This window comes from Papio anubis, chromosome 17 (genome assembly GCF_008728515.1).
Source record: "Papio anubis isolate 15944 chromosome 17, Panubis1.0, whole genome shotgun sequence".
In the NCBI taxonomy this organism is placed as follows: domain Eukaryota; kingdom Metazoa; phylum Chordata; class Mammalia; order Primates; family Cercopithecidae; genus Papio; species Papio anubis.
Window position 1 is genome coordinate 28,077,037 of NC_044992.1, and position 12,454 is coordinate 28,089,490.

Consider the following 12,454-nt stretch of genomic DNA (forward strand, 5'->3'; position numbering starts at 1 on the left):
GATGACCTGTCTAGCGCTGTCAGTGGAGTATTGAAGTCCCCCACTATTATTGTGTTGCTGTCTATCTCATTTCTTAGGTCTATTAGTAATTGTTTTATAAATTTGGGAGCTCCAGTGTTAGGTGCATATATATTTAGGATTGTGATATTTTCCTGTTGGACAAGGCCTTTTACCATTATATAATATCTTTCTTTGTCCCTTTTAACTGCTGTTGCTTTGAAGTTTGTTTTAACATAAGAATAGCTACCCCTGCTCACTTTTGGTGCCCATTTGCATGAAATGTCTTTTTCTGCCCCTTTACTTTAAGTTTATGTGAGTCCTTATGTGTTAGGTGAGTCTCCTGAAGGCAGCAGATAGTTGATTGGTGAGTTCATATCCATTCTGTGGTTCTGAATCTTTTAAGTGGAGCATTTAGGCCATTTACATTCAATGTTAGTATTAAAATGTGAGGTACCTTTGCATTCATTGTGCTTTGTTGCCTGTGAACTTTGTTTTTTGGTTTTGCTTTTTAACTTGTATTTTTGTTTTATAGGTCCTCTGTGATTTATGCTTTAAAGAAGTTCTGTTTTGATGTGTTTACAGGATTTGTTTCAAGATTTAGAGCTCCTTTTAGCAGTTCTTGTAGTGGTGGCTTGGTAATGGCGAATTCTCTCAGCATTTGTTTGTCTGAAAATGACTGTATCTTTCCTTCGTATATGATGCTTAGTTTCGCTGGATACAAAATTCTTGTCTGATAATTGTTTGTTTCAGGAGGCTGAAGATAGGGCCTCAACCCCGTCTAGCTTGTAGGGTTTCTGCTGAGAAATCTGCTGTTAATCTGATAGGTTTTCCTTTATAGGTTACCTGGTGCTTCTGTCTCGCAGCTCTTAAAATTCTTTCCTTCATGTTAACTTTAGATAACCTGGTGACAATGTGCCAGGCGAAGATCTTTTTTCAACAAATTTCCCAGGTGTTCTTTGTGCTTCTTGTGTTTGGATATCTAGTTATCTAGCAAGGCTGGGGAAGTTTTCTTCAATTATTCCCCCAAATGTGTTTCCCAAGCTTTTAGAATTCTCTTCTTCCTCAGGAACACCGATTATTCTTAGGTTTGGTCATTTAACATAATTCCAGACTTCCTGGAGGCTTTGTTCGTATTTTCTTATTCTTTTTTCTTTGTCTTTGTTGGATTAGGTTAATACAAAGACCTTGTCTGTGAGCTCTCAATTTCTTTCATCTACTTGGTCAATTCTGCTGCTGAGACTTTTTAGAGCATTCTGTATTTCTAAAAGTGTGCCCGAAGTTTCCTGAATTTTTGATTGCCTTTTTCTTTAAGTTATCTATTTCCTTGAATATTTATCCCTTCACTTCTTTTATCATTTTTTGGATTTCCTTGCATTGGGCTTTGCCTTTTCTCTGGTCCCTCCCTGATTAGCTCAATAACTAACCTCCTGAATTTTTTTTTTTCAGGTAAATCAGGGATTTCTTCTTGGTTTGGGCCCATTGCTGGTGAACTAGTGTGATTTTGGGGGAGTACTGAAGAGCTTTGTTTCATCATATTACCAGGGTTGGTTTTCTGGTTCCTTCTCATTTGGGTAGGCTCTGTCAGAGGGAAGGTCTAGGCCTGAAGGCTGTTGATAAGATTCTTTTGTCCCATCGGCTTTCCCATGATGTAGTACTCTCCCCGTTTTCCTATGGATGTGGCTTCCTGAGAGCTGAGCTGTAGTGATTATTATCTCTCTTCTGGGTCTAGCCACCCAGCAAGTCTACCTAGCTCCGGGCTGGCACTGTGGTTTGTCTGCACAGAGTCCTGTGATGTGAACCATCTATGGGTCTCTCAGCCGTGGATACCAGTGCCTGTTCTGGTGGAGGTGGCAGAGGGTGCAATGGACTCCATGAGGGTTCTGAGCTTTGGTGGTTTAATGCTCTATTTTTGTGCTGGTTGGCCTTCTGCCAGGAGGTAGCACTTTCCAGAAAGCATCAGCTGTAGTAGGCCCCAAGTAGGCCCCAGTGTCTGTTCTTCCCCTCTTTGTGTCCATGTGTTCTTATCATTTAGCTCCCACTTACAGGTGAAAACATGCCATATTTGGTTTTTTGCCCCTGCATTAATTTGCTAAGGATAATGGTCTTCAGTTTCATTCATGTTCCTGCAAAGGACATAATCTCATTCTTTTTTATGGCCGCATTGTATTCCATGGTGTATATATATCACATTTTCTTTGTCGAGTCTACCATTGATGAGCATTTAGGTTGATTCCATGTCTTTGCTATTGTGAAGAGTGCTTCAAGAAACATGTACATCTATGTCTTTATGGTAGAAAGACTTATATTTCTTTGGGTATATACTCAGTAATGAGATTGCAGGGTCAAATGGTAGTTCTGTTTTTAGCTTTTTGATGAATTGTCACACTGCTTTCCACAATGGCTGAACTAATTTACACTCCCACCAAAAGTGTATAAGTGTTCCCATTTCTCCATAACCTCGCCAGTATCCGTTATTTTTTGATTTTTTAATAATAGCCATTCTGACTGGTGTGAGATGGTATCATTCTGTTTTTGTTTTTGTTTTTTTGAGATGGAGTCTCACTCTGTCACCCAGGCTGGAATGTAATGGCACGATCTTGGCTCACTGTAACCTCTTCCTCCAGGGTTCAAGCAATTATCCTGTCTCAGCCGCCAGAGTAGCTGAGACTACAGGCGTGCACCACCACCTCCAGTTAATTTTTGTGTTTTTGATAGAGAAGGGGTTTCACCATGTTGGCCAGGCTGGTCTCAAACTCCTGACCTCAAGTGACCCACCCACCTCTGTCTCCCAAGGAGCTGGGATTACAGTGTGAGCCACTGTGCCTGGCCCTCATTGTGGTTTTGATTTGCATTTCTGTAATGACAAATAGTATTGAATTTTTTTCATCTGCCTCTTGGCTCAATGTATGTCTTCTTTTCAAAAGTGTCTGTTCATATCCTCTGCCCACTTTTTAGTGGGGTTGTTTTTTTCTTGTAAATTTGTTTAAGTTCCTTATAGACGCTAGATATCAGACCTTTGTCAGATGGATAGATTGCAAATACTGTCTCCCATTCTGTATGTTGTCTGCTCACTCTGTTGATATTTTCTTTTGCTGTGCAGAAACTCTTTGGTTTAATTCGATCCCATTTGTCAATTTTTGCTTTTGTTGTGATTGCCTTTGGCATATTCGTCAGGAAATCTTCGCCAGTTCCTATGTCCAGAATGGTGTTGCCTAGGTTGTATTCCAAGGTTTATATAGTTTTGGTTTTACATTTAAGTCTTTAATCTTCCTTGAGTTGATTTTTGTATATGGTGTAAGGAAAGAGTCCAGTTTCAATCTTCTGTATATGGCTAGCCAGTTATCCCAGGACCATTTATTGAATAGGGAGTCCTATAATTGCTTATTTTCATCAGCTTTGTCAAATATCTGATGGTTGTAGGTGTATAGCATTATTTATGGGCTCTATTCTGTTCCATTGGTCTGTGTGTCTGTTTTTGTACCAGTCCCATGCTGTTTTGGTTACTGTAGCCCTGCAGTAGAGTTTGAAGTTGGGTAACGCGATGCCTCCAGCTTTGTTCTTTTTGTTTAGGATTGCCTTGGCTATCTGGGCTCTTTTTTGGTTTGATATGAATTTCAAAATAGTTTTTTTCTAGTTTTGTGAAAAATGTCATTGGTAGTTTGACAGGAATTGCATTGAATCTGTAAATTGCTTTGGGCAGTATGGCCGTTTTAATCATACTGATTCTTTCAATTCATGAGCATGGAATGTTTTTCCATTTGTGTCATCTCTGATTTCTTCAAGCAGTTTTTTTGGAATTCTCATTGTAGAGCTCTTTCACCTCCCTGGTTAGGTGTATTCCTAGGTATTTTATTTTTTTGTGGCAATTGTGAATGAGATTTCATTCCTGTTGTGCCTCTCATCTTGGCTGTTGTTGGTGTATTGAAATGCTAGTGATTTTTGTGCATTGATTTTGTATCCTGAAACTTTGCTGAAGTTGTTTATCAGCTAAGAGAGCTTTTAGGCCAAGACTATGGGGTTTTCTAGGTATAGAATTATGTCATCTGCAAACAGGGATAGTTTAACTTCCTCTCTTGCGATTGGGATGCCTTTATTTCTTTCCTTTGCCTGATTGCTCTGGCCAGAACTTCCTATACCATCTTGAAGAAGAGTGGTGAGAGAGGGCTTTCTTGTCTTGTGCTAGTTTTCAAGGAGAATGCTTCCAGCTTTTGCCCATTCATATCAATATCAATATTATGATATTGGTTGTGGGTTTGTCATAGATGGCTCTTATTGTGTTGAGGTATATTCCTTCAATACCTAGTTTATTGAGAGTTTTTAACATGAAGGATGTTGAATTCTATCAAAAGCCTTTTCTGCTTCTATTAAGACAATAATGTAATTTTTGTCTTTAGTTCTATTTATGTGATGAATCGCATATATTGATTTCCATAGGTTAACCAAACCTAACATCCCAGATATAAAGTCTACTTGATCATGGTGGGTTAGCTTTTTGATGTGCTGCTGGATTCGGTTTGCAAGTATTTTGTAAAGTATTTTCACATTAGTGTTCGCAAGCATATTGGCCTGAAGCTTCCATTTTTGTCGTTGTGTCTCTGCCAGGTTTTGTTATCAGGATGATGCTGGCCTCATAGAATGAGTTGGTGAGAAGTCCCTCCTCCTCAATATTTTTGGAATAATTTAATTAGGAATGGTACCAGCTCTTCTTTGTACATCTGGTATTATTTGGTTGTGAATTTGGTCCTGGGCTTTTTTTGATTGGTAGGCTATTTATTACTGATTCAGTTTCAGTGCTCATTATTTGTCAGTTCAGGGAATCAACTTCCTGGTTCAGTCTTGAAGGGTGTATGTGTCCAGGATTTATCCATCTCTTCTAGGTTTGCTAGTTTTTGTGCATATAGGTTAGTCTCTAATGGTTATTTACATTTCTGTGGGATCAGGGGTAACATCCCCCTTGTAATTTCTGATTGTGTTTGTTTGGGTCTTCTATCTTTTCTTCTCGGGTTTTTTTGTTTGTTTGTTTGCTTTTTTGAGATGGAGTTTCACTGTTGTTGCCCAGGCTTGAGTGCAATCGTGTGATCTCAGCTCACCACAACCTCCGCCTCCCCAGTTCAAGTGATTCTCCCGCCTCAGCTTCCCAAGTAGCTGGGATTACAGGTAAGCGCCACCACACCCAGCTAATTTTTGTATTTTTAGTACAGACGGGGTTTCTCCATGTTGGTCAGGCTGGTTTCGAACTCCCGACCTCAGGTAATCCGCCTGCCTCAGCCTCCCAAAGTGCTGGGATTAGGCATGAGCCACCATGCCCGACTTCTTTTCTTTATTAGTCTAGCTAGCGCCTATCTTTTAATTTTTTTAAAAAAACAATCCCTGGATTCATTGATCTTTCGCATGGTTTTTCATGTCTTGAATCTCCTTCAGTTCAGCTCTGATTTTGGTTATTTCTTATCTTCTGCTAGCTTTAGGGTTGGTCTGCTCTTGCTTCTCTAGTTCTTTTAGTTCTCACAGTAAGTTGTTAATTTGCCATCTTTCAAACTTTTGGATGTGGGATTTTAGTGCTATAAATTTCCCTCTTTTTTTTTTTTTTTTTTTTTTTTTGAGATGGAGTCTTGCTTTGCTCTGTCACCCAGGCTGGAGTGCAGTGGCACAATCTTGGCTCACTGCAAGCTCCGCCTCATGCCATTCTGCTGCCTCAGCCTCCCCAGCAGCTGGAACTACAGGCACACGCCACCACACCTGGCTAATTTTTTTTGTATTTTTAGTAGAGATGGGGTTTCACTATTTTTAGTAGAGAGGGGATTTCACCGTGTTAGCCAGGATGGTCTCGATCTCCTGACCTTGTGATCCGCCCACCTCGGCCTCCCAAAGTGCTGGAATTACAGGCATGAGCCACCGCACGCGGCCATAAGTTTCCCTCTTAACACTGCCTTAACTGTGTCCCAGAGATTCTGGTATGTTGTATCTTTGTTCTCATTAGTTTCAAATAACTGATGGATTTCTGCTTTGATTTCTTATTTAACAAAAGTCATTCAGGAGCAGGTCATTTAATTTCCATGTAATGGCATAGTTTTGAGTAATTTTTTTAAGTCTTGATTTCTATGTGTATTGCACTGTGGTCTAAGATTGTGTTTGGTATGATTTGGGTTCTTTTGCATTTGTTGAGGATTGTTTTATGTCTGATTGTGTGGTCAGTTTTAGAGTATGTGCCATGTAGCAATGAGAAAAGTGTATATTCTGTTTTTGGGGGGTAGAGAGTTATGTGGAGGTCTATCAGATCCATTTGGTCCAATATTGAGTTCAGGTCCTGAATATTTTTGTTCATTTTCTGCCTTGAGGATCTTCTAATACTGTCAGTGGAATGTTGAAGTCTCCCAATATTATTGTGTGGGAGTCTAAGTCTCTTTGCATATCTCTAAGAACTTGCTTTATGAATCTGGATGCTTCTATGTTGGTTGCATATATATTAGGATGGTTAGGTCTTCTGGTTAAATTGAACCATTTACCATTATGTAATGCCCTTCTTTGTCTTTTTTATCTTTTTTGGCTTGAAGTCTGTTTTGTCTGATCTTAGGGCTGCAACTCCCACTTTTTTCTGATTTCTATTTGCTTGGTAGATTTTCCTCCATCCCTTTTTTTTTTTTTTTTTTTTTTTTTTTTTTGGAGCCAATGGATGCTTGAGAAATGGTTTTCTTGGAGACAGAATACCATTGGGTCTTGCCAGCATAGTGACTAGGTGCTTTTTTCTTTCTCCAGCCTGAGGTCTTGCTAGGTCGGTAACACTGCAACTGCAGTGGTAGAGGAATTGCAGGTTGACTCTGGGATTTCCTCCTCAAAAGAATGTTGAGATGCCTCTGACTGAAGTGATCAGGCAGGGGCAGGGTGGTTGTGCTGGAGTCCCAGGTCAGGTGGCCCTGCCCATTGAGGAGAAGTGAGGACCAGGACCTGCATGGAGAACAATACGGCCACTTTTCCATGAGGTGGGTGCTCTGTGCTGGGGGTCTAGACCGGCCCCTGACCACCAAGGAGTCTCCAGATCCTGGAGACAGCAAGGGCGAGGGCTGCAAGACAGCAACCTACCCCTCCCACTTGGAGCTCTGTCCCAGAGAGCTGCCAAGCTGCTACTGGCTTGATAGCCCCAATGAGGGGTGGCTGTAGAGGTTTTATAAAGGAGAGTGGCCTGTAGGGTTTTATAAAGGGCAGTTCCCTTTATAATTTGATAGAACCTTCCAAACATGAACATTTGGACTTAAAACCCTTCCCATCTCCATCAACCCACTGAGCAATAATGCTCAACTTTTCAGAAGACAATCTTTCCTAGGAATTTTAAAACAAAATGCAAATGTAAATTACAAAATGTAAATTATAAAATGTAAATGTAAACTAAATATGTTTGTTTACTAACTCTATGTTTTTCATACCCTGGCAACCTCTTCAACTCTCAAGAAAGACTACATGTTGTAAATTAGGAGTCATTTGTCTTTTACATACACAGGTAAATAAAACAAAATGCACAGACATAAGAGACAATGGTTAATCTTGCCTCACTATAAGCACCCTGGCATAGAGCTCATACACTTCCTCCTTCTCCCTCCCCACCAAAGTAGTACACAAACACAATGTGTATTACACAAGATGTGGTTTGGCCATTCCTCTCAAAAACAACATTTCACATGAATTTTAACACCAGAGACGTTTACCAAAATGTGTTATTTTACTACCTCTAATTTTAACAAATCTCAGGCACTTCAGAACATCTAGAAAGACTAGATATTAATATTTCAAGAAAGTTCTTAGCATTGTTAGCTATGTATACAGTAGTGGTGAATAAAACACACACACACACATAACAGTGGTTAGAATATGAAAATGTCTTCTAAATATAACCAGTCAGGCATAGAACCTTCTCTTCCTTCTCAGGTCTTCCGCTCCATGTCCTCTAAGCCCCTGAATAAATGTGGACTTGTCACTCTTGGTGTCACTTCCAGAGGTGGTCTGACAACTCCATTTCAAAGAGTCATCTACAAAAGACATTTATTTTCTATGATTTCTTTTTAAACAAATGGGAATATGCAAGATGTGTGATTTCTAACTCTGTCATACCTTGGGAACCTATTTACATCTAGAAGGGCCAGATTTAGCAAATGTTTTCTTATAAAAGGTTGGGAGGAAAGTTGAGAACAGCTTTTTCATCTAAATACATAGGACTTCTATAAATGGCCAGTAAATCTTCCCAAAGTGTGATGGGCCTTTCAGTGGGTCGACTGTGGCATGTTATTCTACCATGTTATTCTACCATTTTTCCAGCATCAACGTCTGGTAGGTAGAACCAAGACCAGCCCTCACCAATGGGTGCCAACCGTTCCACCCATTGTGCTTGGAGGACTCCACTCACCTTCCTGCGGTTAAGGCCTTTGTCCAGTGTCATCAGGACTAAGTAGGTCTAGCCCAAATGGGACAGGGTGGTCACCCCAAGACCCAGATCTGTGTGGCTCCATGACCTAAACAGGCTGCAGGGCTTCCTCTAGGCCCAGCAGTGTTGGGCCTGAAAATCCGCACCTGGCAGAGTCCTGGCAGAGTCCTGGCAGAGTCCAGGCTGAGAGGTGGAAGCTGCTATCCAGTCATCTCAGAAATAATATTCCATTGGATATTCCACAGTTTGTTTATTCATTCACCTATTGAGGGACATCTTGAGTGCTTCTAGTTTTTGGCAATTATGAATAAGGCAGCTATAAACATCCACATGCAGGTTTGCATGTGGATATATGTTTTCAACTCTTTTATGTAAGTACCTAGGAGTGTGATTGCTGAATCATATGGTAAGACTGTGTTTATTTTTGTAAGAAGCCACCAACCAGCAGTGAGTGAGAGTTTCTGTTGCTCTACATCCTTACCAGCATTTGGTATTGCCAGGTTTTTTGTGAGGTTTTGTTTATTTACTTTTTTGGATTTTAGCCATAGAGTTGTATAGTGGTAACTCATTGTTTTAATGTAAAATTACCAGCCGGGTGTGTTGGCTCATGCCTGTAATCCCAACACTTTGGGAGGTTGAGGCGGGTGGATCACCTGAGGTCAGAAGTTCCAGACCAGCCTGGCCAACATGGTGAAACCCCGTCTCTACTAAAACATACAAAAATTAGCCGGGCGTGGTGGTAGGCGCCTGTAATCTCAGCTACTCTGGAGACTGAGGCAGGAGAATTGCTGGAACCCAGGAGGCAGAGGTTGCAGTGAGCTGAGACCACACTATTACACTCCAGTCTGGGCTGACAACAGTGGGACTCCATCTCAAAAATAAATAAATAAATAAATTTTAAAAATTACCGACACATAATGTTGGCCATTTATTCCTATGCTTAATTGCCATCCATAAATCACTTTGATGAGGTGTCTATTCAGATCTTTTGCCCATTTCAGTTGGATTGTTTTCTTGTTATTGAGTTTTTAGAGCTCTTTGTGTATTTGGGATACAAGTCTTTATTAGATGTGTGTTTACCAAATACTTTGTCCCAATCTGTGGTTTATCTTTTCATTATCTTAATAGTGTCTTTCTCAGGGCAGAAATTTTTAATTTTAATGAAACCCAATGGCTTATTTTTTTTTCATGAATTATGCTTTTGGTGTTGCATCTGAACAGTAATCACCAAATGCAAGGTCATGTAGATTTTTCTTCTTTAGCCTGGTAATATATGGTGGATTACATTGATCAATTTTCAAATAATAGAGCCAACTTTGCATTCCTGGAATAAATCCTGGTATATAAGTCATTTTATGTATTGCTGATAGTATTTGCTAGTGTTTTATCAAGAGTTTTTGGCCAGGCATGGTGTCTTATGTCTGAATTCCCAGCATTTTGGGAGGCTATGGTGGGAAGCTCACTTGAGCCCAGGAGTTTGAGAACAGTCTGGGCAACATAGTGAGATTTTGTCTCTATAGAAAAAAAAAAGAAAAGAAAAATCCAGGGATGGTGACCCATGCTACTTGGGAGGCTGAGGTGGGAGGATGGCTTGAGTCTGGGAGACTGAGGCTACAGTGAGCCGTGATCATGTCACTGCATTCCATCCTGGGTGACAGAGTGAGACCCTGCCTCAAAAAAATAACAACAAAAAAGTGTTGTTACATTCATATTTATAAGGGCTATTGGTCTGTGGTTTTCTTTTCTTGTACTGTCTTTGTCTGATTTTGATATTAGGTAATACCATAAATGAATTCACAAAATGAATTGAGAAGTGGTCTCTCTTCTGTCTTGTGGAAAAGAATATGTATAATTGATGTTAACTTATTTTAAATGTCTGGCAGACTTCTCTAGTGAAATCACTCAGGCACAGATACTTCTTTTTTGGGAGCTTGTAAAAGACAAATTCAATTTGAGGAAGTGGTTCATTTCATGTTGTCTTACTTATGAATGCAGAGTTGTTTGTATATTCCCTCATTATCCTTTGGATGTCTACATAGTCTGTGTTAGGTTTTGAAGGGAAAGCAAGGGTTAAAGAAAGACACAGAGAAAGTGGCGGCTCTACAGCAAATGCAGGCTTTATGTCCAGCATAAGACCTACAGAAGTGGGGAACCAGCGTAATGCCAGTGGCCACTGCTGCTTACAGGTTGGGTTACTTATAGGTATAGGTGGAAGGGGTCTGGGTAGTACGGCTTGTTTCCGTGGAGAACATTGATAATGTGTTCCCAGGATGAGGTGGTTCTGGCCCTTGTACCGGCAGAATACGGTATTCCTTGCACTTGCTCCCAGCAGAATATGAGGCAGGCTGTGTCTCATGGCTCCAATCCCCATGAAATGTTTCACTTTCACCAAGGTCTGCGAAATGGAGGGGTACTTACAAAATGGTGCCGTTTAGACTAACAGTCTGTATTGATATTCCCTACTTCATTCCTGATATTGGTAGTTTATATGCTATTTTCCTTCGTTGTAAATCTCCCAAGATATTTGCCAGTCTTATGGGTCTTTTTTCAAACAACTGGTTGTTCTATTGATTTTCCTATTTTTCTGTTTCCAGTTTTATTGATTTTTGCTGTTTATTTCCTTCTTTTCCGCTTGCTTTGGGTTTATTCTGCTCTACTTTTTCTATGATCTTAAAGGGGCAGCATAGCAACTATTCTTTTCTTTTTTTTTGTTTTCTTTTGTTTTGTTTTGACAAAGTCTCGCTCTGTTATCCAGGCTGGAGTACAGTGGTGTGATCTCGACTCACTGCAACCTCCGCCTCCGGGGTTCAAGCCATTCTCCTGCCTCAGCCTCCTGACTAGCTGGGACTACAGGCACGTGCCACCATGCCTGGCTAATTTTTTTGGATTTTTAGTAGAGACAGGATTTCACCATGTTGGTCAGGCTGGTCTCAAACTCCTGACCTCAAGTGATCTGCCTGCCTCAGCCTCCCAAAATGCTGGGATTACAGGTGTGAGCCACCGCACCCGGCCTCTTGCTTTCTAATTGTATTAGTTTCCTATTGCTGCTGCAACGAATTACCACAAATTTAGCAGCTTAAAACAACATGAATTTATCGTACAGTTCTGGAAATCAGAAGTCCAAAGTCAGTTTCACTGAGCTGAAATCAAGGTATCAGCTGGCTTGTATTCCTTCTGGAGCTGTGGGGAAAATCCATTTCCTTGCTTTTTCCAGCTTCTAGAGGCTGACTGCATGCCTTGGTTTGTAGCCCCTTCCTCTATCTTCAAAGCCAGAAGTGCATAGCACTTTCTCTTGGCTCTGTCCTGTGCTTCCATTCTTATATATTTCCTCTTTCTGTGGCTGATTCTCTTGACTCCCTCTTATAAGGACCCTTGTGATAATACTGGATCCACCTAGATAATCCAAGATAATCTTATCACAAAAGTGTTAATTTAGTCACATCTACAAAGTCCCTTTTACTGTGTTAAGGCAACACATTCGCAGGTACTAGAGATTAGGAGATTTACATCATTAGGGGGGCTATAATTCAGCCTACCACACTAATCTGTGCATTTGGTGCTTAAATTTCACTCTCATCATTGAATCTCCTTACTGTCACTACCTATGTCTCACAAATTTTGATATACTGTATTTCCATTTTCACTCACTTAAGTGCATTTTTAAATTTTCCCATGAGACTTCCTCTTTGATCTATGGATTATTTAGAAGTGTGTTTTTAGTTTCTAAGTGTTTGGAGAGTTTACTGTTATCTTTCTGTTATTGATTTGTAGTTTGATTCCATTTAGGCCATAGAACACCCTTTGAGTTTAATTTTAATCTTTAAAATTTTAATCTTTACAATTTGTTTAGGTTTCTTTTCTGGCTCAGGTTATGATCTATCCTGGTATACGTTCCATGGCATTTGAAAAGAATGTATATTCTGTTGCTGTTAGGTAGAGTGTTCTGTATATGTCAGTTAGATCCTGTTGACTTCCGTTGACTGATGGTGTTACGTTCTTCTATATCCTTGTATATTTTTCCTTTTTTTTTTAGAGACAGGTTCT